This window comes from Psammomys obesus, unplaced genomic scaffold (assembly GCF_907164565.1).
Source record: "Psammomys obesus unplaced genomic scaffold, mPsaObe1.curated_primary_1811, whole genome shotgun sequence".
In the NCBI taxonomy this organism is placed as follows: Eukaryota; Metazoa; Chordata; class Mammalia; order Rodentia; family Muridae; genus Psammomys; species Psammomys obesus.
The window spans coordinates 21,130,256-21,156,044 of record NW_026596064.1 but is presented as its reverse complement, the minus strand read 5'-3'; the positions used below and the strand labels follow the sequence as shown (position 1 = coordinate 21,156,044).

At 35.0% G+C, this 25,789-nt stretch overlaps 1 protein-coding gene across 7 annotated transcripts in view; it reads right to left on the bottom strand.

Moving 5' to 3' along the window:
- The window catches only part of Zbtb20 (zinc finger and BTB domain containing 20), a 767,676-nt gene that overhangs the window by 736,308 nt on the left and 5,579 nt on the right, over positions 1–25,789 (bottom strand). For 5 of the 7 annotated variants that reach the window (XM_055624790.1, XM_055624785.1, XM_055624792.1 and 2 more), the window contains exon 1: positions 25,229–25,457. The exons of 1 other annotated variant lie outside the window; for it this stretch is intronic. The gene's annotated coding sequence lies outside the window, so the exon portion shown is untranslated. Of the gene's footprint in view, positions 1–24,319; positions 24,374–25,228; positions 25,458–25,789 lie in introns of those variants that run through there. One more of the 7 variants, XM_055624788.1, reaches the window with a different exon arrangement.

The window sequence follows — 25,789 nt, the reverse complement described above, 5'->3', positions numbered from 1 at the left end:
TAGCGCTTCCTCAAGATCCAGCCTACCACTCCTAGGCATATATCCAAAAGAGGCTCAAGTACACAAAAAGGACATTTGCTCAACCAGGTTTATAGCAGCTTTATTTGTAATAGCCAGAAGCTGGAAACAGCCCGGATGCCCCTCAACTGAAGAATGGATGCAGAAACTGTGGTACATCTATACAATGGAGTATTACTCAGCAATGAAAAATAAGGAAATCATGAAATTTGCAGGTAAATGGTGGGACCTGGAAAGGATCATCCTGAGTGAGTTGTCCCAGAAGCAAAAAGACACACACGGTATATACTCACTCATATAAACATACAACATTGGATAAACCCACTAAAATCTGTACATCTAAACAAACTAAGCAAAAGAGAGGACCCTAACTAAAATATTCAATCCCCATCCTGAAAGGCAAAGAGGATGCACATCAGAGGAAGAAGAAAACAGGAAACAACCTAGGAACCTGCCACAGAGGGCCTCTGAAAGCCTCTTCGGTGTCTGTCAAAGCAGATGCTGAGCCTGATGGCCAACTGTCGGGCAGAATGAATGGAATTTTATGTAAGAAGTGGGAAATAGTAAGAGCTGGAGAAGAAAGGAACTCCACAAGGAGAGCAACAGAACAAGAAAATTTGAACACAGGGAACTTCCCAGAGACTCATACTCCAACCAAGGACTATTCATGGAGATAACCTAGAACCCTGACAATGCAGCCACTTCTGATGAGAACTGATAGACTAAGATCAGAAAGAAGGAGAGGAGGACCTCCCCTATCAGTGGACTTGGGAAGGGGCATGCATGCAGAAAGGGGAGGGAGGGTGGGATCGGGAGGGGAGGAGGGAGGGGCTTATGGGGGGATACAAAATGAATAAAGTGTAATTAATAAAAGTTAAATAAAAAAATTTTTAAAAAACTAAATAAATAAATAAATAAAATCTTTACATAGACAAGGAAACAATCAATAGGGTAAGAAGACAACCTGTGTAATATGAGGAATATATTTGTAAATCAGATATCTGATTAAAGATTAATATCTAGCACAATAACAACAACAAAAAAAAGAAAACCTAAACACCAATATCACAGTCTATAAATGGGCTAAAACGGGGTTATATGTTTTAAGTTATGAATGTATCACCAAAATCCACTTGTTAGAACTTATCTCCAATACAATTGTAAAAAGATGTCTCACTTCTACTTGGCGATTGATTAAGTCATAAAATCTTAGACCTTGAGAAGAGCATTGGGATTTATGGCAGGGCTTAAGCAGAGTCAATAAAAGAGGGAGATTAATCTCAAAAAATAAAAGAAATTATTTAAAAATATCCAATGCCACCAACCCTCATCAAGATAAATAAAACTACAATGAGGTATTATCTCATATTTATCACTGGATATTAACCAAAGCCAAGTATAAGTAAGATATAGAGAAGTTGAACTATTTGCACACTATCACCAGAGGTATGAAATTGTGTAATCCTTAAAGAAAACAGTATGAAGGGTCTTCAAATTCACAAATTTACCAACAGAATTATCAGATGATACAGTATTTCCACTTCTGGACAGTTATTTTAGACAGATGAAATTGGATCTTACAGAGAGCTCACCATGCTGCTTCTCTATACTGTTTATTATTTATTGATGACTGTTGGTCCTCACAACAGGCACTACTTTGAACCTCACTTTGTAGATAAAGAAAAGGAAACACAGTTAACCTAAGTAACTTGCATAAAGTCATACAACTAATAAATTTCAGAGCAGGGGTTAATATCTGGATCCAAACTCCATGAATATAATATATTATTTTCCTTCCTGAATTATCCCCAAGACTTTCTAAGACAATTCATCTATATATTCTTGCCGTTCATGGAGAATTACTACCCACAAAAATTCTTTGTGCCTCAGAGATCCTCCTATGTTGTTTCTGACACAAATGAATGAATAAAAGAGCAAAATGAAGCTGTAGAGAATACTTTCACTCTGTGCTAAGCCAAAAATCTGGCAAAATTTAAACTATAAACAGAATGTACCCACAGTTTTTTGAAGAAATTATTCTTCGTCTCTAAAGCTTCTCAGAAATTTTACTCAAAAGCAGCTCACGATTTTATATGTTCAACTGATGTAATCATATTTCATCTTCAACTTTTTCAATATTGGCAAATTTTTACATCACTTTTGTCTATTTTTTAATGAAAATTAAGATATTTCAGGTCTAAGGAGATGGACCAAGGAGTGAAATGCTTCCCATGCAAGCACAAAGACCTGAGTTCAAATCCCTAAAATACAGGTCAAAAATATGGCATGATGGCATGAGCCTATAAACCCAGCCGTTGGCACTGACAAACACAAAGACAGAAGGATCCCTCAAGTTCATTATGTAATCAGCTGAAAATATGAGATTTAAGTTCAGTGAAAAAACTCTATCTCAAAAAATGGAAAAAAGATAGCATCTTCAACAAATGGTGCTGGTCTAACTAGAAGTCCACATGTAGAAAAATGCAAATAGACCCCTATCTATCACTCTGCACAAAACTAAAGTCCAAGTGGATCAAAGATCTCAACATAAAACCAGACACACTAAATCTGTTGGAAGAAAAAGAAAAAGTGTGGAAAGTCTAGAACTCACTGGCACAAGTAACAACTTCCTGAACTGAATACCAACAGCACAGGCCTTAAGATCAACAATCAATAAATGGGACCTCATCAATCTGAAAAGCTTCTGTAAAGCAAAAGATACCGTCATCAAAACAAAGCGACTGCCTACAGATTGGGAAAGAATCTTCACCATCTCTACATCCAATCGAGGGCTAATATCAAGAATACATAAAGAACTCAAGGAATTAGACACCAACAAACCAAATAATCCAATTAAAAATGGAGTACAGAACTAAGCAGAGAATTCTCAATAGAGGAATATCAAATGGCAGAGAAACACATAAAGAAATGTTCAACATTGTTAGTCATCAGGGAAATGAAAATCAAAACAACTCTGAGATTCCATCTTACATCGATCAAAATGGCTAAGATCAAAACCTCAAGTGACAACACATGCTTAAGAGGAGGTGGAGAAAGGGAAACCCTCCTCCATTGCTGGTGGGAGTACCACTTTGGAAATCAATCTGGAGCTTTCTCAGAAAATTGGGAATAGCACTACCTCAAGATCCAGCTGTGCCACGCGGGTATATGCCCAAAAGATGCCCCACCATTCAATAAGGACATTTGTTCAACTATGTTCATAGCAGATGTATTGTAATAGCCAGAATCCAGAAACAACCTATATGTTCCTCAATTGAGGAATGGATACAGAAATTGTGATACATCTACACAACAGAATACCACTCAGCTATTAAATACAAGGAAATAGAAGGAACCAGAAAGACAGACATGGTATATACTCACTTATAAGCAGCTATTAGCCGTATAATACTGGATAGCCATCTACAGACCTAAAGAAGCTAAACAACAATGAGGACAACAGGAAGGATGCTTATATCTCATTCAGAATGGCAAACAGGTTAGATACCAGAAATGGTGGACGAGAAGAAACAGGATGGGAGCCTAAAATAGAGGGTCCTCTGAAAAGCTCCATCCAACAGAGGATCTAAGCAGATGCTAAGACTCATGGCCGAACTTTGGGCAGAGCACAGGGAGTCTTATGGAAGAAGACAGGTGTGGGGATAGAGGAGCATGGAGGGGACAGGAGCCCCATAAGGAGACCAACAAAACTAAAGGATCTGAGCCCAGGCAATCATGCAAATACTGATGCTCCAAAGGAAGACCATGTACGAAGAGGAACTATACCCCTGCTCAGATGTGGCTGACTGGCAGCTCAGTCTCCATGTGGATCTCCCAGTGAGGGAAGCAGGGGCTGCCTCTATCAAGAACTCACTCAGTTGGCTGTTCTTTGATCACACGCCCCTGGTGATGCAGCCTTGTCAGGCCATGGAGGAAGAGGATCCAGGCAGTCCTGATGAGACTTAACAAGCTATGGGCAGATGGCAATAGTGGAGAACTACCATTGCAGTAGACTAGGGGAAGGGAATAGAGGGGAAGAGGGAGGTGGGGGAGGGGACTTGGGGGAGTTGACACAGGGACTTTAATCAGGATATATAATGGAAAAAAAATTGTGAAAAAATAAAATTAGAAAATAAAAGATAAAAGATGGAGAGTGAGGAAAGATTCCCAGTGTTGAACCTGATTTCATATATGCACATACATGTATACACATATCTGCAAACATACTTACATGTACCACATATATAATACCACATATACATACATACATACACACACATACAAGCATGTACGCATGTACACACACACACACAAATCTTTTACATTTACTCAAAGCATAAAGCAACATTACAAGTAAGAATATATACAGGTGAAAAATGTGTGATTATTGCAAATTAAGAACAGACAATGATAAAATAAAACAATTAGAATAAAAACAACTAACAAAGCATTATGAGACTTAATCCTCACAACAACCAAGATATGGGAATCATATGAAGCTTAGAAGTTTTAAATATTTTTTTAAACAACAGATTATATAAAATGAACTCAAAATTTTGTTAAACCATACCCATTTTAGTAAATTAGAGTAGAAGCTAAAAAGATTCAGGACTACTGAAGTATCAATTGTCACTTTTTCATCAAGTTAATCAAGAAGTCTTGTATAACATGCTAGTACTATTCTTCTTCCATGAATACCATCATGAATTAATGTATTCATTTTTAACCCTCATGAACTCATTTAAATGCTATAAAAATATTAGTAATATTGCCAGATCACATCTATTTGCATAATTGATAACTGGTAAATCAATGCATTGTGACAACTGCCTTGACTAGCTATTCAAGGTGATCAAGAAATTTCTTCAACTTACTCTTCCAGAGAAAGGCATGGACAACTGCATGTTATGGTCATAATTAAAGCAAAATAATGAAAATGAAAATGCTAAATCTTTAAATTAAAAATGTTCATTAAACAGTTACATTTTTTCATTTGCTTAATCAATTCTGTTCTTGATTTTTAGAAAAAAACTAATAATTCAATAATATATTAGCCATATTTTAAGACAAATAATGAAGAACTGGGAAGCCTTGCAAACATGAAAACATGAATTTAACATTTTGGTTTTAGACAAAACCAAACCAAAACAAAAAGCAAAGCAAAGCAAAACAAAACAAGAAAGCATGGTGGCTGGTGATGTGTTACTTGGAATACCAGCACTAGTGAAGCCAAGGCAGTTAGATCCCTGGGATTCACTGGCCAGCCAGACCAACGTACTAGGTGAGTTCTAGACTTATGAGAGACTCTGTATAAAAAAATAATAAAGTATGTATGGTACCTGAAGAACTAGAGGTTGTCCTCTAACTGCCACATGCATAAGAACAGCATTAATAAGCTATACTGCATTTCACTACTTATTAATGGAAGTTACTGAATGCCTACTATGTGCTAGATAAAACAGTACTTTACCATATGATATTACTTAGCTACCATTATTTCAAAAGTTTTGTTTTCTAACATCCAGTTAGCAAATGAGGGGAACACCTCAATGTTAATCAAGTAAATATTCATGTTCCTGCCCCTAGGAATTCAGATGCTGAAGCTCTAAGCCACTGTGTGATAACACTGGAAGACTTTGAGATATAATCAGGATTAGTTGAGATCATGATGGCAGTGCCATCATGAATAGGGACTTTGACCTTACAAAAGAAACTCCAAAGAGCTAGCATGTTCACTTCTGGCATGAGAGCAGACAAGAGAATTCAATGGTCTCCAAAGCAGAAGAGGGCCCTCTTTGAAAACCTGCCCATGCTAACCACACCATATTAAGATTGCCCACCTCCAAAATTGTGACAAATAAATTTTTGTTGCTTATAAGTGGCTCAATGGATGGTTATTTGTTATACTAACTCAAATGGACATTCAAAATAAACTGTCCACAGTTTCACAAGTGTTATTTATTATATTCAGTCTCAAATCTACCCTGGACCACCACAAACAAATAACATAATTTTGTAAAGTATGAAGCCATAAAGTTAATATATAAACAAGTCTATGTGGAAACACAAAGCTAGCAGAAAATATGATGGGAGAGAAGACCCTGCTCAGAATACTAAATATGTAAGAAAGTAAGTAAATTGGGTTAAAAAAAAAAAAACAACAACAACAGAATACTATATAATATACCTAATAACAAATGCTTAAATCAGTATGAGGAAAACCATGTAACACTTATAAAGACACACATTACTAAATAAATGGAAAGAAAATTCAGGTTCTGTATGAGAGACCTTACCTTCATAAATATAATCATTATCCCTGTGTCAAGTCAGGGATATCTAAAATTATATAAAAATTTTTGCAAGGTGTTTTTCTCTTTTCCTCATGTTCTCTGGCTGATTACAGTGTTTATTTGGAATAACAACTGAGCAAGGAAACTCTGAACAAGAAGAGTAATGGGTAGATTGGAGAAGGAAACTAACACCTTGGAAACTAACACCTTAAATATTAAAACATGTTATAAAGCCATAGTCGTTACAATTATGTGAAAATGGCACAGAAATAAGCTCAGAACAGAAAATCTAGAAATGTACCTGATTCTATGAGAAATTTTACCATAAGATATCATGCAAGTACTAGAATACAAAACATTCAAGTAAGTCTTTAACTAATGAGAGTAAGAAAACTATTTCTAATTGCACTTCTATGTGATAAGACCCAAGAAAGTCAACTAAACAATATTAAAAGAAAATGCTTTGTTTTGCCAATAATCACCATTCTCAGAATTCTACAGAAAGTAAATCTTAACACTGTTAGAGAATCATAGAAATCTCACACTTGTTTGGTAGAACCAATTCTAACACTTCCTATTCTTTTCTTAAACCCAAACAAAAATACCATAATACAAAGAGAACCTCAGAGCCTGAACCAGGGGTGTAACCTAGGTGAAAATCAACTATCGTACCCTATATCTCAATTCAGATCTGAAACTTCTCAATTCAGGTCCAAAACTTTTTCTTAAATTTCAAAACAAGGTTTATAATCTTTAGCCTCTCTATAACTCATATTATAATACACATAAGTAATTTCTAAAGACCACAGGGCAAAGCCCCTTACAATGCATTTATATTAGCATATAATTAAAAGTAATAATAATGTAGATGTATTCTAAAAGTCTGTAAATAATAATTTCCAAAAGAGTGTTGTGGAGAAATACCCTAGTGTTTAAGCCATGTGGGTTTGAGCCAGTCTATCACCTGGCTGTTGGCTGTTGTAGTCTCTGAGTCCATTTCAGAGATCATCTCTGATTACCTTGAAATACTATACTTTACCATAAAAGCCAATAAGCCTCGAAAATTTGTAAAAATTATATTTAGGAAGAAAGTATTGGGTGTTTACTATCTTTCTAAAGAAACATTTTGAGAAGCCTCATACATCTAATTGAAACCAATATACTACCACTATGTGGCCGGGGGTATCACAGTAGTCAGACTGCTTGACTGGCGCCCCGAGATCCTACAGATAACATCGACATTTACAACACTAAGCACTGTCTTCACAAGTGGCTTCTGAAAAAAGGGGTTTGGTTTTGTTTTCATCTTGGTTTTGTTTCAAGCAATGTTAAGCTGGTGCAGTGGCAAAAGACAACACAGCCTTGCTGCACAGGAACACCGCCTTACAAATGAAAACCTGCACTATTCCTTATGATCAGGGTTTCACCCATTTATTTGGTTAATCATTCAAATGGCTAAACAGACCTCTAATTTGAAAATAAAAACCAATTGATGCAATCACAAACAAGTTCTAAAATTGCGGTTTATAAAAATTGAAATCTTGTTCTAAGCCAAAACACACACACAGTTACCTTTTCCTAATCAGAGCATTCATTTCTCCTCATTATGATCTCACAAGCCCATTAAAATCTTATTAACATTAATTACTTCTGAGCGCCTATGCATGAGCGGTGACAGTAGTGAGCTTGCGCGTGTCTGGATCATATCTACATTTATATACCTTGCTGCACTTTGCTTATAAAACATGTGAAAATATTTCTGCTAACACCAATTAGCTAATTTCACACACATACACACACACGCACACACACACAGATCGTAAACTGCTGTCTCACTGAACAGCCTCTCAGTGCTTAGCAAACATATGGACAAATGGACAGGGAAGAAACAGAAACACCTCTTGAATGTGAACACTAAAATTCATTATATTTGAGGCTTAATTCTTAAGGTGAAAACAAACTGAGAAGAAAAGACAACAACAAAAAATAATGTAAGCCGATAAAGCCATGAATTCGTTTTCAACACAGAAAATACTGAGAGATTTGGGGATAGGGATAAAGCAAAACTTAGAAGAAAAAGGCAGCAGTCATAGCAGCTAGAAGTGACCATTCCTTATTTGTGTCCATATGTGTAGGCATCCCACACATCTGCGCCATGTAAACATACTTATAATTTGAACAAAACAACATAAACTTTACTCTGATATATGATATGAAGAAAACCCCACTATACCTTACTCAAACAGGTCTGTCATCACAAGCATATAAAATTCTTATTTAATACAAATGATTTAATAGAAATGTGTATATGATGAACATGAATTACAAGAGTCATTCAACACTACCAGAGGACCTCAATGTAAGTGCAGAAAACTGGCCACTAACAGACATAAGACAATATATAATCCTTATCTTTTTGCTTAACACTCTTTTCTCAGCACCCAAATGCTTTATCATCTACACATACACTCTACGGAATTACTGTCCTCCTATTCTCTGTGTCTCTGTTAGAAAGATTGATCAGTAACAGGTCTCTGATCTTCACAGCTGCATTTACATCTTCACCCTTTCCCAAGGGGCCTATCTTCTCTTCACAGTCTACACTTAATTACTAAATCCAAAGTCCTATCATACACCATTTATCTATAGCTACATACTCTAACCTGAGAGTGAGTACCATTTTTAACTCCTTGTTGCTGCTGACAACTACCCCAAATCTTGCATTGCTTTCACAAAAGAAACATTTCAGAATTCCTCATATAACATGCCAAGCATCAACAAACAGCTCATTTTCAATTCTTAATAAAATTCTGAGTGAGAAAAACAGTTTTTCTGATTGGGTCACAATCCCCATTATTTGCTGAATGGGGGAAAATAATAAAGCTTAACTTTAACAATATTTAACAACTGACTGTATGCAATAAGTTGAGAACATCTGACTAACAGTGAAATAAAAAAAGAGAGAGATCATGAGCCATCAACCAGAGTCAACCATCTACACAATCAATGCTTATGTTGATTTCAGAAGTTATAATTTATTCTATAATTCCAACTTTCTACCTATTGTTCAGCAGTCTCATTGCCTATATAAAAGGAGTAAACAACCTATAGGAATACATGTGCACCCACTCCAGATGTGCTGTCAGAAATATCTACATAATTTGCTTGTTTAGTATAATGCACATTAGCAAAGAAATGAAAAACACGGGTTTTTTTCACTCCTTATGAAATAGTATTTTAAACTTATATTAGTATCAATGTAGAGTTGAAATTGTCATAAAGTGTATGCTAAGTTTTACTAAGTGTTATATAATATGCTTGTAACTGAAAAAAATCAGTGGCTATTCTCTGAGAAACCTAAAACATGCAATAAAAACTGTTAACCAGTGAAGTGTTTAAATACTTAATATTAATTCAATAATAGTAAAGTAAAAGTAAGTGCAATAAAATAATATTTAAAATGAACAAAAGTTATTTCAAGGGAATGCCAATTTATCATAACAACTTGAAAGTTGAAATCACTGCCCACATGAAATTTACATAGGTTTCATGCAGGCAGCAGCAATTGTCACAGAGCTACTTACTACTTGTACACATTCAAATTTAGCCAGATTTATCAGGTGGCATCAAGAGCGATTCCAGACAATAAATAAATAAACCGACACAACCAACAAGTAAAAAAATCTGAAAATGCAATAATAAAATCAATGGTTGTTGATATTACATAATTGTACTCTATACTTCCCATACATTTACTTTTAATTGATGAATGCTTAAACATTAGTTTACAGGCCATCAACAGCCAAGTGAAATATGAAACCAAACAAAAAGTATTAGGCAAGTGAATCATAGAAGGAATATTGAAAAACATCTAAGTTTACAGATCAGTGACAAAGAAACTTTCTTAAAAATCAATTTACATTAACACTTTCAGGAACGCGTTGCATCACCCCCTTAATTATCACAGTTAGTGAAAAGAAAGAGGCAGCACAGAAATAATTTGAGTTATCAGTCATCAAAAGTATTACAGTTAAATTTTCAGTTCACTATTTTCTCAGAGCTTCCCGGCAACCCACTGCAATATGACCAAGACCTCCTGGCAGAAAGTGTAAAAAAAAAAAAAAAAAAAAAAAACACAGGTTGAGACTTAGAACCCACCTTCCCTCTCAAACAGGCCACATCACAAACTACAGCGATTAGGTAGCCAAATTTCAACATCAAACATGCATTTGGCATTTGAACCAGATCTAACCATGTTCTTTATTGTCCAATAAAGCTAATAAGCTGAGGCTTACTTAACTCTCTCCTTGCTTTTTGGATCTTCTCAATGATTACTTAAATTGGAGACTACATATGAAAGGATAGTTCATCATTTTTAAAAAAAATACAAAAAAAAAAAAAAAAAAGATTCTCATCCAGATTGCTAGCCACTCCGTGAAATCTGAGATGCCTCAGGATTTGTGAAAGCCTTAGAAATATATCCAAAGATGGTGAGTCCCATATGGCTCTGATAAATGAAACCCGTTATTGTGAATTTCAGGCTCTTCTTTACAACAAAACACTATTGGGTGAATTTGGTGCTCATGAAATAAGGCACTAATTGCGTGGCCTAACAACACTGAATCCTCTGCCTAGCAGACATTTTAAGTTGTGCCAAATTGGTTTTGGGATGTGAACAAATATCCTGGAGCCAGACTAGCTCACATGCACTCACTACTCCCTGGAAGGAAGTTGGGCACTCTGAAACTACATTAACTCTTTCAGGCCACCCTGGAACCTGACTATCATGAAGAGAAAGGCCCTTTAAAGACAAAAACAAGTCGTTCTGCACAATGTTAAACCCCAGGAAAATGTAAAAGAATAAAATTTGACTTAGGCCGAAGTACCCACATTACATAACAGACAGCATCTGCACCCCAATGGATGCTTTCTAAAATGTATCTTGAAAATGTTATTCCTTTTTTTTTTTTTTACTATTTGTGCATAATGTCTAAGACATTAATAAGAGTTGTGTGCACTCCTGAGAGGAGAATTCATTTTAAGCTTAATATGCCATATTTGCCTCAGGCCAAGCGATAAGAAACTTTGTTTCTTTGGTAACCACTTTCACCTTATTATAACAAGAAACTTCTTTGGTGTGTATAGTCACATGAAATGTAATTCCAAACAGAATCTTTTTCTATGTTCTTCTATGTGTGCTGGTTCATAGAGATGCCTACACACCTGGAGCTGCATATTTAAATGGCAATTAGTCACACACTCTCTTCTTCTCACTCAAATTGGAGCTCATAATGTTTAAATCCGTAGAAGGAAATTTTTGAACTACCACTTTTTTATGTCCTAAATTATCCATAAGTAACTTCTTGGGTATCAGTATCTATTGTTCTGGAGAACTTTGGTTAAATAATTTATTTGCAGTAGATAAAAGCATTTTATCTGTTCCCAATACCCAAACTACACCAACTGTAATTTTAGTTTGCAGGTTACTGTCTCCTTAATGCTGTCAATTTCATCTTTTATTTTGAAAGCTTAATAAAGATGAAGTCCAAATGAAAATCGTGAAAAATAAAATTCTTTGAAGATGTTATTTAGTTACTTCTAGTTTAAGCATTCTGCATTTCTTTCAGAACCACACTTAATTTCCTGCCCACTGGTGTGAACTTAAACATGAGAGGCCCATGCTCCACTTCTAATAAAGCCTTATACCCTAACCATCAGACTCCACATGCTGCTGCCACTGACTCTATTGCTGAAATATGAAATCACAACAAACTTATCAGAGAACCCTACAAAGAAACTAGGTGCTATTTGCAAATAGGGCACATTTGGTCAATCACATGTATAGCTGCCTTTGGCCACAATTAATTAAGTTCAGTTCTAAGAATAGAATCCAAGGCTGTGGATGGCTGTGGATAAGTCAATATGAAAGTCATCTCCCTGACCCTCATTGGGGCTTGGGAATAACTCATGTTCACTAATCAAAGCCTAGAGAACTGGTTAGTGTACCGAATAGTGTATAAACAATGTCCAATATGATAGCATTCCCTTTAAGTTCTTCTATGCAATTAGTTAGCTTCTGGTGACCAAATAACACTCAGATTTTAGTTTCAGTTGGCACGCAGAAACTAGTAAGATGCATTATAATTAAATATGATGATGATGCTCACACACTACAACATCCACAGGTTTTATAATGTTTATTGTTAACAATGAAAAGTTATATACAACCTCAACAGGTAAGACTAAAACCAAGATGAAATTTTTCCACAAGGTTCAAGCAGAGGAGATATGAGTGCAAAGTTCTGATTTCTACCCTAAATCTATATTATGACATCAAATTAATAGAAAACTTTAGGTTTACTTCAAAGTCCTATGATCAATTGTGATTAGGAAGCTGTTTTTAAAACCTTATAGTATGTGTTCACCACACCTTCCATATTTAGAGCTCTTCCATGAGCACAATCTACCTATTAAACATGTTTTTGACTCTGTGTTTGTTGCATATATGATCCAAATAAGAAATGTGCATGCTTAAAAGGATGCACACTGAACTTACAGGTCAGCTTGTTCAAAACATCATGCTGAAAATGTACCTGTCAACCAACTTCTAAGCCTGAAACTAAGCCAAAACTTTTTTTTCATTTTTATATTTTCTTCACAATTTATTCATTATATATCCCGACTGAAGCCCCCTTCCTCAACTCCCCAGTTCCATCCTCCCCCCCTCTTCCCCTAGTCCACTGAAAGGGGGAGTTCTCCACTATTGCCATCTGCCCATAGCTTATTAAGTCTCATCAGGACTGCTTGTAGCCTCTTTCTCCGTGGCCTGGCAAGGCTGCATCATCTGGGGCGAGTGATCAAAGAGAAGTCAACTGAGCCAAAACAATTTTTAAAGCTTACAGCAACAGCAAGAAAAGAAGAGGGAGGAAATATGGTAAAGAGATGTTAAAGGAGTCTCTTGATCAACAGAGGAACCAGGCCAATCAATTTTACTGAAGTATCTCCTGTACCAGCCCTAACACTAAACACTGCTGTAACTGTAACTAGTCGTTTGACCTATTTTAGCTTCTCCTTCTTAATCTGTAAGCAAGGGTAACAGTTTCAGATACCAATTTTGCTTCCCACATCCCTATACTGACTATAATATTTTACATTTTATTCTGAGCCAATACTTCACCTACATGCTATGAGTACGCTAGCCACCCACTTAAGTTTTTGGACTCCTGTGTGTTTGCAAAGAAATAAAATTAGTTGTCAAACTAAACCTGCCCAATGAGTAAGACATGCTTTGGTTATAGGAATGAGAAGGAGTGAGTTATGCTAAAGTGCTCATTTGGCCCCAAAAGAGTCATTGTTGATATACTACCTCCCACTACGAGTGCCTCTGGAATTTTCCTCAGAAAAATGGAGAACTGTCTTAAGATAGACATGCCCTTTAAGCTGGTCTCAAATCAAAATAAATTTAGGATATTCAAAGACCCTACAGGACTTTCCCTGTGGAGCTTAAATAAATCACTGACAAAATTTTCCAATTCATGCCTGTTACTAAATTTGACTTTCCACAAAATCATGTTTTAATTTTTATATTTGAAAAAAAAGAGTAGGTAGATTTCTCAATTTTAAGATCTACCCCTCTCTCTTCTGTGACAGTCTAAAAAAAAATGTAATTAGAGAAAAGGTCACTCTTAGAAATTCAAATGTAATCCAAATCTCCAAAACTTTGAAATTCTTCTAAAGAAAAGATTACATTCTCCTGATTAGTAACTCTGTGGATCTTTATATACATACAAACATATATGCATACATATGTACAATTCTAATATATAAATTAACTTGTCATTAAATTTTCCCAAACTATATAAATACCTTAATTTATAAAACCATGACTACTTTCAAACAAATATGATACACACCAGAGTTTCTTTACATTGTGACTACCCTAATGCATGTAGAGTATTAGCAAGTCTATAAAAATACATAAACACTACAGGTTTAGCAATTTATACAAAGGTAATTGTGAAATATGGCAGTTTGTATACCACACTGTAGATTCACGCTGTCACTTTTATTTTTCAAACAGGAATATTTGGAATATTCCATGGTAAGGTATTTTAACTGGTGTTTTGGTTTGGTTTGTTTGATGTTTGGTTTTCCAAGACACCGTTTCTTTGTGTAGCTTAGCTGTCTTGGACTTACTCTGTAGATCAGGCTTGATTGCCTGATTGCCTTGAACTCACAGCAATCCATCTGCCTCTACCTCCCCAAGTGTTGGGATTACAGGTGTGCACCCCCATGCCCTCTTTGATATTTTAACTGTTTAAAGCTGTTGATGCACTGGCTCTATCTTTCATCTTATTTTAAATGTAAACTAGTTATTTTAAGACTGATAATAATGGCTATGCTATGAAACTTTTGTGTATCCTGGCATATTATAATAGTTAAGATTTAAATTTTTGTTCAAATAACATCCTATTAAAGAAACTTAACACTAAAAATATACAAACAAAAAATTAATAATTTCGTGATTTCCCTATAGTATCACACTTTAAAAGTAAGAAATTCCCGGTTTCATTAAATGTGGCAAGATGGTGTGCTCCCTATAAAGGAAATAGACTTATATCCTACAAAGTTTATTAGCTTTTAGTGAATTGCGCTTCATAAATGTTAGACCAGATTCCAGGGTATACCCTGATTCTGGGGAGTAACTGTAAAAGTCATTTGTGATACATTAAGAGCACTAACTTTGCTGAACCAGTATTAACCCAAGTTCTGCCACCTAGATATACAACCATGTGTGAGTCACTTAACCATTATAAGCCTAGCTGTCCTTCTCTAGTAAAGCAAAATACCTCAAAATGTTGTTATAGGGATTACAAAGCCCCATAAGCAAGGCTATTTAGGAATTCAATAATTATAGCTAGTAGGACTATGTAGGCTCCTTTTGACTATTGGCACTTTTGACTATTTCTACCTTCAGCCAGAAATCAGTTTCAATGGGAAAGTAAGAATTTCTTTCCAGCCACATGATTTAATTGATAATTATTACAGCAAGTGTTTCATACCTATTTTGGCCTCCCAAAATTAGATACTGCCATTTACCATAATGAGGACTTTTTAAGATTCATTGTATTGAGGGGGGTGATACAATGTAATAGAAAAAACACAAACTAACTTCAGAATGGATTCTCCACAGGGTTGTTTTTTGTTTTTGTTTTTTTCTGGGTTGTTTTTTTTTTTTTTTTTTTTTTTAATCTGAAGCAGACAGAATACCTCTATACACAGAGACTTGCAGGTAAAGATTAAGTAATTTGTGTGGAAAACAGTAAGTACTGTCCTTCCTCAAGCTTTGGGTTATAAGGCAAGACTAAACTTTTCATACGTGGCAGTGCTGACTCTAGCCTCCTATACGTAAAATACAGTTGTATTTAGTTAAGGAATCACATGATAGATGAAGCTGAATTTAGATGCAACAGTAAACACTGTAACATGACACCTTAAAAACCAAAAAGCACTGATTTTCAAGGTTTGAGAATAAAAACTGATGGAGTAGCTTTTGTAAAATACCTGTGCCCAAATACTGCTCTATAGGTTCTGATTTAAGACATCTGAAAACAGGACCTAGAAATCTATGCATTTGGAAACTCACCTACTGACTGTAATACATCTATGGCTTTATATTGATGACTAAAATTCAACGGAAATTGTCCTGAAGTGTTTGGATTAGCTACAGTGAAGGATCCCTGAGTTCTACTGCACAATTATTGAGACTAGAGCTTGGATAACTGAATTAGGGTAATTCTTATGCACCCTGATGCTTAAAAGCAAAAAACAAAACAAACAAACAAAAAAAAACAATGAACTATGATATAATAATTCAATACTGAAAAAAACACTTTCCATAATAATTGTTATTTTTAAAAAATTAGCTTCTATACTTAATATTGTGATCCAAAAATAACTTGTAAACAGTAACTTTAAAAAGCTATTTAAAGAAGCAGTAGTTTTAGTCTGGATATTATAATTATTAGTTATTAAAACAAAATACGGAAAATTTCAAGAATATCTCAAAAGTGTCTGCTGCCACAGAGAAGCATTCCAACTAAGAAATGCCACAAATTTTAATGTTCTTAAATCGTATGTTTTGCTTTGACTTGGATTTTATTTTCCATTCCTTCTTTAATTACAGCAGTAATGGCAAGGACAATCATTAGTATTTGTATACTACTTTTACTAGTCATAAAAACGTTACAGACATGAACTCACTTAATTCTCACAATAATCTTATGAGAGTTTATAGGAAAGGTAAGATCTACTATCACTTTTGTAAAAAAAAAAAAACCATGAAGTCAAACTTAAAAAGTTAGGCAAGTTATCCAATCCTAAGTTTATTTGTATTTTCAGGAATATATGGACTTAAAACTACGGTGTAGATTCATACAAAAACATGTGAAATTTAAAACTTAACACTGACTTCTAAATGTTATGATTAAAGTTTAAAATAGAATGAAATAATATGTAGGTAGCAAGCAGTCTATATTTCTATAGCAATGCATGTTCATCTTGCTCTTTAAATTTACTTATTTTATAGCTAAAAGACATAAAGATGGTGGTAGCCCAATCAGCCAAACTAAATGTTTAATAAAATCAAAATCTTAGAATATCCCTCAATTATAAAAATTTCCTTGTCCATATAAATCTAACCCCTTTAGGAAGAGCTTTTTCTACTAAATCATGAAATAACAAATAGTATTTTCAATACCAAGCAATTCAACTTTTAGCTATAGTCATAATTCAAAATTGAGATGCCAAAGGTACAAGAATAATGTAAACACAAGAGTAGGCCCTGCAAAACTCCTGAGTTAAGACCCTTGCAAAATGGCTGGACCAGTCCACTGATTTTATGCACAGGAAACTGTGGAGGGTCAAGAATCTCATCCACATTACCACAGTAAATTTGTTATGAAGCTGGAATTAGAAATCGGGTGTTGACTACACAGTCAACTATAACACACACTCTAGGGGAAGTAATTCCTTGTTTTCCTAAGCAAAAGCAGAAAGGGTCATTTTAATATCAAAGCGAAGTAAAGTTAGAAAGGTATAAAAAGGAGATAACTCAAAAGGTGTTCTTCAAAAAAAAGAAATGCTTAAGAGGGAGAGGAAGGGAGAGGAATGGAAGGAGAGGGAGAGAAGGAAAAGAAATGCATGTCATAAACTAGCCAGTGATTGATTATTCTGTAGGTCACAGAAGGTTCCAGAATGACAGTTAATACATAAGCCTCATCCTCCAGGCTCAGGGCTTATACTGCCTATATGTTTAGAAGCAATGACAACTGAGTGTGAGAACTGGTATTACAAGGGATGCATATGAAAGGTCCCATCAGAATTCAAAGGAAGAAAGTTATCCCTGTCTGATATGCTGAGTTTCAGTTTTACAAGTTTTACAACTGGGGGAAAATCTTTCCTGTTCTTTGTCTTTTCCATCTCTAATTCCAAATTAATTACAACCCTCTCTGAACTCAGCATTTAAAAAGAATTCTTAATATACACTAGTATGAGAGAAGGAGGAAATACACAGATCCTAAAATTTACTTGAGGGTAAAGAATTCTCAAATACACTAAAACCCTTTATAAGGATTTTTGTATCGTTAGCACAAAATCTAAGCTGAAAACAATTTGCAAATTTTTTTGTGAATGTCCAGTTCTTTCCTTTTCACTGGTTTATGCATTAGTTAGTTACTCTCATAGCAACGGGGACACAAGGTGGCACTGTCGTGCTGACATTCATTTCAGGGGCCCCTTCTAAATGGACAAATTTGAAAGAGGCAAAGGGTCTATTGTGGCAGTTAAAACCAGAGTGGTAATACTGGCCTCCTATGTCTGCCAGCATTTACAGGGGCCTAAGAAAGAGCAAGTTATTCTGAATTTCATGAAAATCACATCATGCTTTTATAAAAGACAACATAGTCTCTGATGACGTCTCCAAAATGTCATGTCTGTGTTCATAAAAATGTTCAAAGGCATACAGTTCAGCTTTGCCAGTAGAAACTCAGAAGTGAGCTGTTTACCACAGACAAGCTGTGGACATGGACCGCCTCTCCATCTAGTGGCCAGCAGGAAGGAATGGAGCCATCGTAGCCATGTTGTACTTCACTAGTTAAAAACTATCTTTTATCAAACCCCCCACAGGCAATTAAGTTCTTTAGTGTGACAAAAAACAATTTTTGGCTTATGTCAATCATTGAATCATTAAAAAAGACCAATAATATATTGTGACATTTACTTACTCTGATAACCACCACCTCAAAATTAAAGTACTATGCTCTCCCAGAACACACAGGCTCCTTTAATTCTTCCACCATTACAACACAAACTTCCTTCATACACTTTTAGTTTATATACAGAAAATATGAACAGATAGATCTACAAATATAACGACCTAACACAAAATCACATTAAGACCTAAAGAAAGAAAAAATAGAGGAGCTTTACTCCATTTTACTGTCAAAAACAAAACTGCAAAACAGAGATTGTGAATTATTTAAAATCAGTCAGAACAAGAAACAGAGCCTCCAAATTTAGCCACTTTAAATCCTTTTTTGCATTAATTAATACCACCTGATTCCTGAGGAAAAGCTTTTTGTAGCAAACCATAGGGTTTCTCTCAACATAGCAGAAGAAAAAAAAGTTTCTAAACTTATGTTCATGTGTTTCATGCCTAATTGATAGAATGAAACTATCGTTTGTATGTCCTAGAATATCTTCATATTGGTGGATATATTGCAAACATAAGAGAATATTTTTTTTCTCTGAAACTAAACAATTATTTGTATCTATTCAACATTTGCAAAGCTAACCACCAAATAGTCAGGATGCAGGGAAGAATGGGCTATTAAAATTGGTTTCAAAAAGCCATTATGTAAAACAAAACTTGAATCCATTTTGACTGATGGAAAGTTTAGAGGGAGCTTTTGTTATTTTATATAAACTTCTTTGGCTTTATTTTAAGAGGAAACACACTCAAACTTGCTAGATTCATTCGTCCACTTTCATTCAGCTCATGGTACTGCTTTGGTGCATGCTTGGGGAAGACTCTGTCAGGAAGACTTCTTACCAAATAAATGAATCTGTTCACCAATATGAAAATCTGCTCACAACTCAAAACCAGGGATTAAAGGGCAAAAAGAAGCCTGGTATGAGAGTACTACAAATGTGACATCTTTTGAATACTGCTATGACCTTGCGGTGGCAGCATTAGATTCTGTCTTGGGATGGATGGAGTATTTAGATCTACCTGCATAAGCAGGATGAAAACGAAAGCTGTAGGAATGGGTCAAATAGCTTTTACCAAAGTTGGACACAAAGACTTTTCCTTTCATCCACTCTTTCCACTGAGTACTACTTATATTATCTCAATTTACTTCTTAATCACATCTATTTTTCCCCCTTGTAGAGATAAAATGAAAAAATACATTTCATTGCTGATATAAGAAACGACAAAATGTTATAAGTACTGTAGTTTTTTATTTCGACTTAACACCCAGGTGATAACAATATATGACCAAGAACAGTAATAAGTATGTACAGAATGAGAGTGTATTTACTGAATTAAAAGGAATTTTAGGGTGTCCAGTATTTTAAAAGAAAACAAATCAACAAGTAATAGTGTAAAGCAATCATTCCAACAGTATTTGCCTAACTTCCATTTAGACAACAAAAAAAGAAAGTCTAGATAAGTGTTTTTATTTAAAATTACAGTCATACAGTTTTCACATATGTATATAAGAACCAAAATTAATATAAACTGAATAGTCATTCTATTAGTTATTTTTTCTTACTAATTGCAAATTTGTCACAACTATACAAATTGAAAACACTCCTATAATTTTTCTCAGTTACATTTTATTTGCTGGAAAAAATCAAACTATAAAATGAATTCACAACAATTAAAATTTGATCGTAAATCCATATGATATTTTTAAAGGAAAATTAAAAACAGAAACGCATGGTAATTTAATAAAAACAGATAAAATAAAGCCTTCTAACTGTTAAAACTTATATAACACATTTTATAGTTTTAAAAAAAGGTTCACAGTGAATTTCTTTAATGGCAAAATAATACTTTATGTAATTTTTAATTACTCCCATTTGTATGGTTTTCAACTCCTGGGGCATCATTTTATTCTCCAAAAACTACAAATTCTACTATACATATGGATTTTAATATAACCCCTTATATTAGTAGTTTAATATAAGAACTTTTCAAATAAATTCTTGATACTTTACTGCTTAATGAAAAATATAAACATTAATTTCATCGTGTCTGAAAACACAGATGTCTTCACTGCCAAAGTTACTTCTAATATCAAAATTGCAAACAGAATATAATAATCACCCCCTTTCAATCAGCTTTGACAAAAAACATGTATATTCAAAATTAATGAACTCTACAACTCTATGAACTGATCAACTTGCTATCCTTGCTCCTTTTCTCAATATTATTACATGAAAGTCCATAGCTAACTTAGTCTGGGTTAAAGTGGTTATGTAAGAGCTGTATTGCTTAACAGAACAACAAAACACCCTCTGGAGTTTCAGTTGAGTGTCAAAAGATTCCAGAAAGGCAAAAATTCCATGTCCTCGAGCTGATCACTTTCAAGTGAACTGCAGAATCACCAAAAAGCTTGATCCTGGAGTAGGAGAGAGGTTATAAAGCCAAAATCAAGCATAATTTTCCCTCAGCTGAGTGCAGAACCAGCAGAGTACTTGGCCATGACTACATTACTAGAGGAAAGGACAAAGTCACAGAGAAGTCCAACTTTTCCTAAGGCCTTGAAAGAGAGTTTAAACACCTGCTGTGGTGGATACCACATGTAAGACAGTATAACAGATAGGTGGCACTGTTCCTTCTTCGAGACTCAGAAATGTGCCTCTACTGTTTCTGCAACAGCTCAAAGATAGTCTTGGTGCATTAAGTATAAGAGATATTGATATAGATATGTAACAAGACAGTAAAAAGCTACATGTTTTCTGAAATGTGTAGAATATGCATGTAGCCTTTAGATTTCGGGTCACAAATGAAAAGCACCTTGATAGTTAAGTAATTACATAAAAGCAACCAAACTGTCTTATATAAAATAAAAATATATATAGTTAAAAGGCCTTAGCTTCTAAGCAAAGGACAAACTGATTAGCTAAAACTGTGGTACTGACACGTGAGTACACAGTCAGACAGAAGGACTACCTTAAGAACTATGGAAGTGGATGGCATCAAGGCTCAAGCAAAACTAAGCATGGACAAAAAGCCGAAATGAAACCTAGTACTTTCTAAGCTATTAGCTACTTAAGAATTATTTTTTAATGGAAAAAAGGCCACTTGCAAGCACACCTCTCACAACTGACAGTGTGGATAGCCACTACCGTAGAACAGCTTTTTTTTTCTTTGTGATACCCAATTTCTAAAACTTGCTTGTATTTTATACAGCCAAATAAGTGAAAATATTCTGATTTTCTCTTCAGTCCAGCTGATTGAGAAAGTTAGGTTTCTTTAGTAGTAGTTAAATAAAGCATATTGTCTACTAAAAACACATAATTTGTATGTTTTTAAATAGGTCCAAAGTGGAACAACTCCAATGCCCATTATCAACAGTGATTCTCAAGAGGCCACCCTTGCAGCTGAAGAAGGCTGGAACTAGCAGCATTCAAAGAATGTCAGCAGCAGACCTTCCCTTTGCCAGGAAAGATCACAGTAAACACAGGAGCCAGATGCTGTGTCCACACACCTTGCCAGAGCTCTGAGCAACAGAGCCTTTGGCTTCCTATGTGACAGTGTGACCAGCCACAACTCAGGGTTGGGCAAGTCCATGAACACATATCCACCAATCATTTCTATATTTATAGAAAGCCAGAACATGTGTAGATAATCACACAATTGGTTATTTATATAGTGCCAGATTTTAGGAATACAGGAATTTGTTAATTAGCACAAGGACTAATCATTAAAATTCAAAAATAGGTAAATAAACAGGAATGCCATTTATTTGTTAACATTTCAGGGAGAAAGTATGCAGCTGCTTTCCTTTTGATGAATACAGGCTTCTGCAGGAAAAAAAATATATGAAGGGAAAGTATCTGTAATTTTTGAAACCCTATTGAGTAAGATCCAGGATATCACACATAGTCTTTCTATTAAAAATAATCATAGTGATTCGCCCTTCAGTTGGAAAAAAAATTAAAAAGTTTAAACTGGCATGTGCTTAGCATTTGAATCATACTGTTTGACATTCCACTGTTTGGGTGCTTTTCAAAGAGCCAAAGCTGATTTTCATCGGATAGGAGTTAAAAAGCACACACACGTCACTCAGTACCAAATTGTTTTAGCTACAGGGCATGGCAAAGCATGAAATAACTGCTTTAGAGCACTTCCTCATGTGGGTGTGTTAGATAACTGTCTGCTCCAACATTAAAATGATACACACTGTGACCTGACCAAGGCTTCAGGACTTAAACAGGAAGATGAGCCCACTATAACCAGCAAGGCTAGTTAATGAATTTTTCTGGCACTCTATAGCCCTCCCGTGACGCAAGCCTTTCAGCTTTCCAAATCCCTGTGTAGCAGAGGGCACTGGCTTTAAGTTTACTTATGCACATTTTACAATGTCCTGCAGTATTTAGATTGTGACAGTTCCTCCCAGAAAAGGGCAAGATTATTTTTTCATACTAAAAATATTTTCAATTTACTGAAGGCCAACCAAGAATTATAATGCAAAAGAAAACACATTCTAAAAATTAAAACCACCACAGAAATGACTAAAATTTTCCTTGCTTTTATCCTTTCTAGGAGGTAAAAAAATTTCCATTCGCTTTTGAGAGTTACTGCATTTGGTGTTTACTGTGGTTAATGTAAAAACACATGTGAAATATTTAAAATTACATCAGCATAACATCTATGATTCTTTGATCCATATAAATATAAACTATATACATATATGCATAATAATATTTCCACAAATACCCATGCACACTAAAATCATTGATCAAAAGATATGTGAAAGAGTTCTTTTGTCTAAAAGAGCATTTTAGAGAATCTTCCAGATATAATACCAAAAATAGCAGGTGCATGAGAGAGACACACTTCTGACCCATTAGTTCTGAAACAAGGTATTGGATCACAGTCTGAAATGGGAAAAATTCTACTCAAAATACACCAACAACTCACAAAGTTAATACACACTTCCTAAAGCCTCCCTCTAAACTTTCCTTGGACCTCTGATGAAAACAACCTCTAAAAAGACCTGAATATGCACTTCAGGTTTTTACTGATCTTGGTCAAGGTTGGCCTTTCCAGCAGAAAAGACAGTGGAGAAAAGTAACTAAATTAGAAGTCTAAGCATAAATTTTTTAAAAGAAGGGGTTAAAAAGACTTTTAGTAGCAAAAGTTCCCTACTCTCCCATAATAATGGATTTTTAATAAACATTTTACTAGGTTTGAACCTTGAGAATGTGTTGAACAGTCTGCTCTAGTGTCCCAGGTGGGTTAAGAATATTGCTTTATGGACTTCTTTGTGTTGTCAGAGAGGCCTAATGGAATTAACAGGGGAAAGTCTGCCACTTACAGTAAATAAATAATGTATTACAAAAAGGTGATTGTTATTATCAAAGATCTCCACAGATCAGCATTCATTTCCTATCACTGCTCATGTATTTTCTGAAAACATTCATGTGTTTCACTGTCTGACTTAATTTTATCAGATGAATACAAGTTTTACTTTCGTACAAATTTAAATAAAAGTCTGTTTAAAAGTATACTTCAAATGGATCTTATTTAACTATCCCTTAGAATTTTGTAAAAGCACTATTCTAGAAAATTCCTTAACAAAGTACGCTGGTTTGAAACATAACTTTTTCCCACGATGAGAAGAAAAAAGAAATAAAAAGAAAAAATACCTCAAATACATATTTGCAATAACAAATACATTTTTATGTCTCAAAAACATTAAGGGAATACTTACAGTTGTTGCACAAAATGGTCTGATACACTCCATAGCTTCCACTTTGTTAAAAAAAAAAAAAAAAAAAAGGCCAGCCCCCACTCCTCCCTCCCCAAGCATAAATAAACAGTTACATACTAAAAGGAAACTGTCCCAGGATAAAAACTCCTTGGTAAGAAAGTTTTGTATTCTACTAACCACAGTAATATCCACATAAATGGAACAAACCATCTGTAAAATAAAAGTTAGAAAATAGCCCCAATTTCTTTCAAAATATAAACTATTTCTACATGAGTAACAGCAAAAATACTTATTTGATTCTTGCCCACCCTCGGGGCTACCCCTCACCTTATTACAATATCATCAAATTAACATGCTGGTATAAACTATGCAACCTGCTTCAAGGATTTAAACTGTAAATATGGACTTTAAACTTCAATGTAAAACAAAGAACAAGAGTCTCACTTTGGTAGTACCCACACTGGCACTACAGCTAAAACTCACTGGCAAATAACTAACAAAATCCAGTTAGCAATAAATAAGGACAACATGATATATAGACAGACAGATGGAACTGCATAAACAGACAAGAAAAGCAAAGAGACAAACATACGGAGGAGTTTGTTTTAAAAGAGTGAAAGATTATGATTTACTTGGTACTTTAGTAAGAAAAATACGTTTGTTTGTAATTATTTTTAAAGTAATAAAACTGAATCACAAGGTCACACCCTTAAATAATTAAGAAAATTAGTAAAGGGTAGGCCTAGTATAGATGTTCCAAATTTTAAGCCAGCATCAGCTCTGTCAAATTTAAATACAGAAATTAAAATTCAAGAAAGCAAGCATAAAAGCACTGTGAACTAAATAAGATGATAAATACAGGGGGACTGAGGAGGCAGGGTTGTTTTTATGAAAGTTGTCTGCCCCTACCTTCTTCCCCAGCGCTGAGTTTCTCTTCTCATAATCGGTGTCTCCCTGGAAGTACAGTGTGAGTGGTAATGACTGCCTGCCTCCCTAATGAGTCCATTTTCCTGCTCTTGATGTTGTGTATATACACACACTGCAACCTACCTTACAAACCACAGAGACGGGAAGAGAGAGAGAGAGCAAGAGAGAGGGAGGGAAAGGGGGGGCAGAGAGAGAGAGAGAAAGACAGAGACAGAGCAAGCAAGCCAGTGAGAGAGAAAAAGGAGAGAGAGAAAGAAAAACAGAAAGAAACAGAGGGAGAAAGGCACAGACAAAGCCCTCCTACCAGACAGCAGACAGCCCTCCTTCCCCTATCCAGCAAAACGCAACTCCTTTAATGCAGCAACAGGTTCAGTATTGCCAGACTAACAGAGTGAAAAAGGTATATTCTCTATAGCATTACTGCTTGCAAATAAACAGTTTAAGAGCAGCTGGCTCCACCTTCTTTATTTATGCTCCATTATGAGGAATGTATTGTTTCAGTTCTGGCACACAGTACGTTGTGTAATTATCATAAATACATTT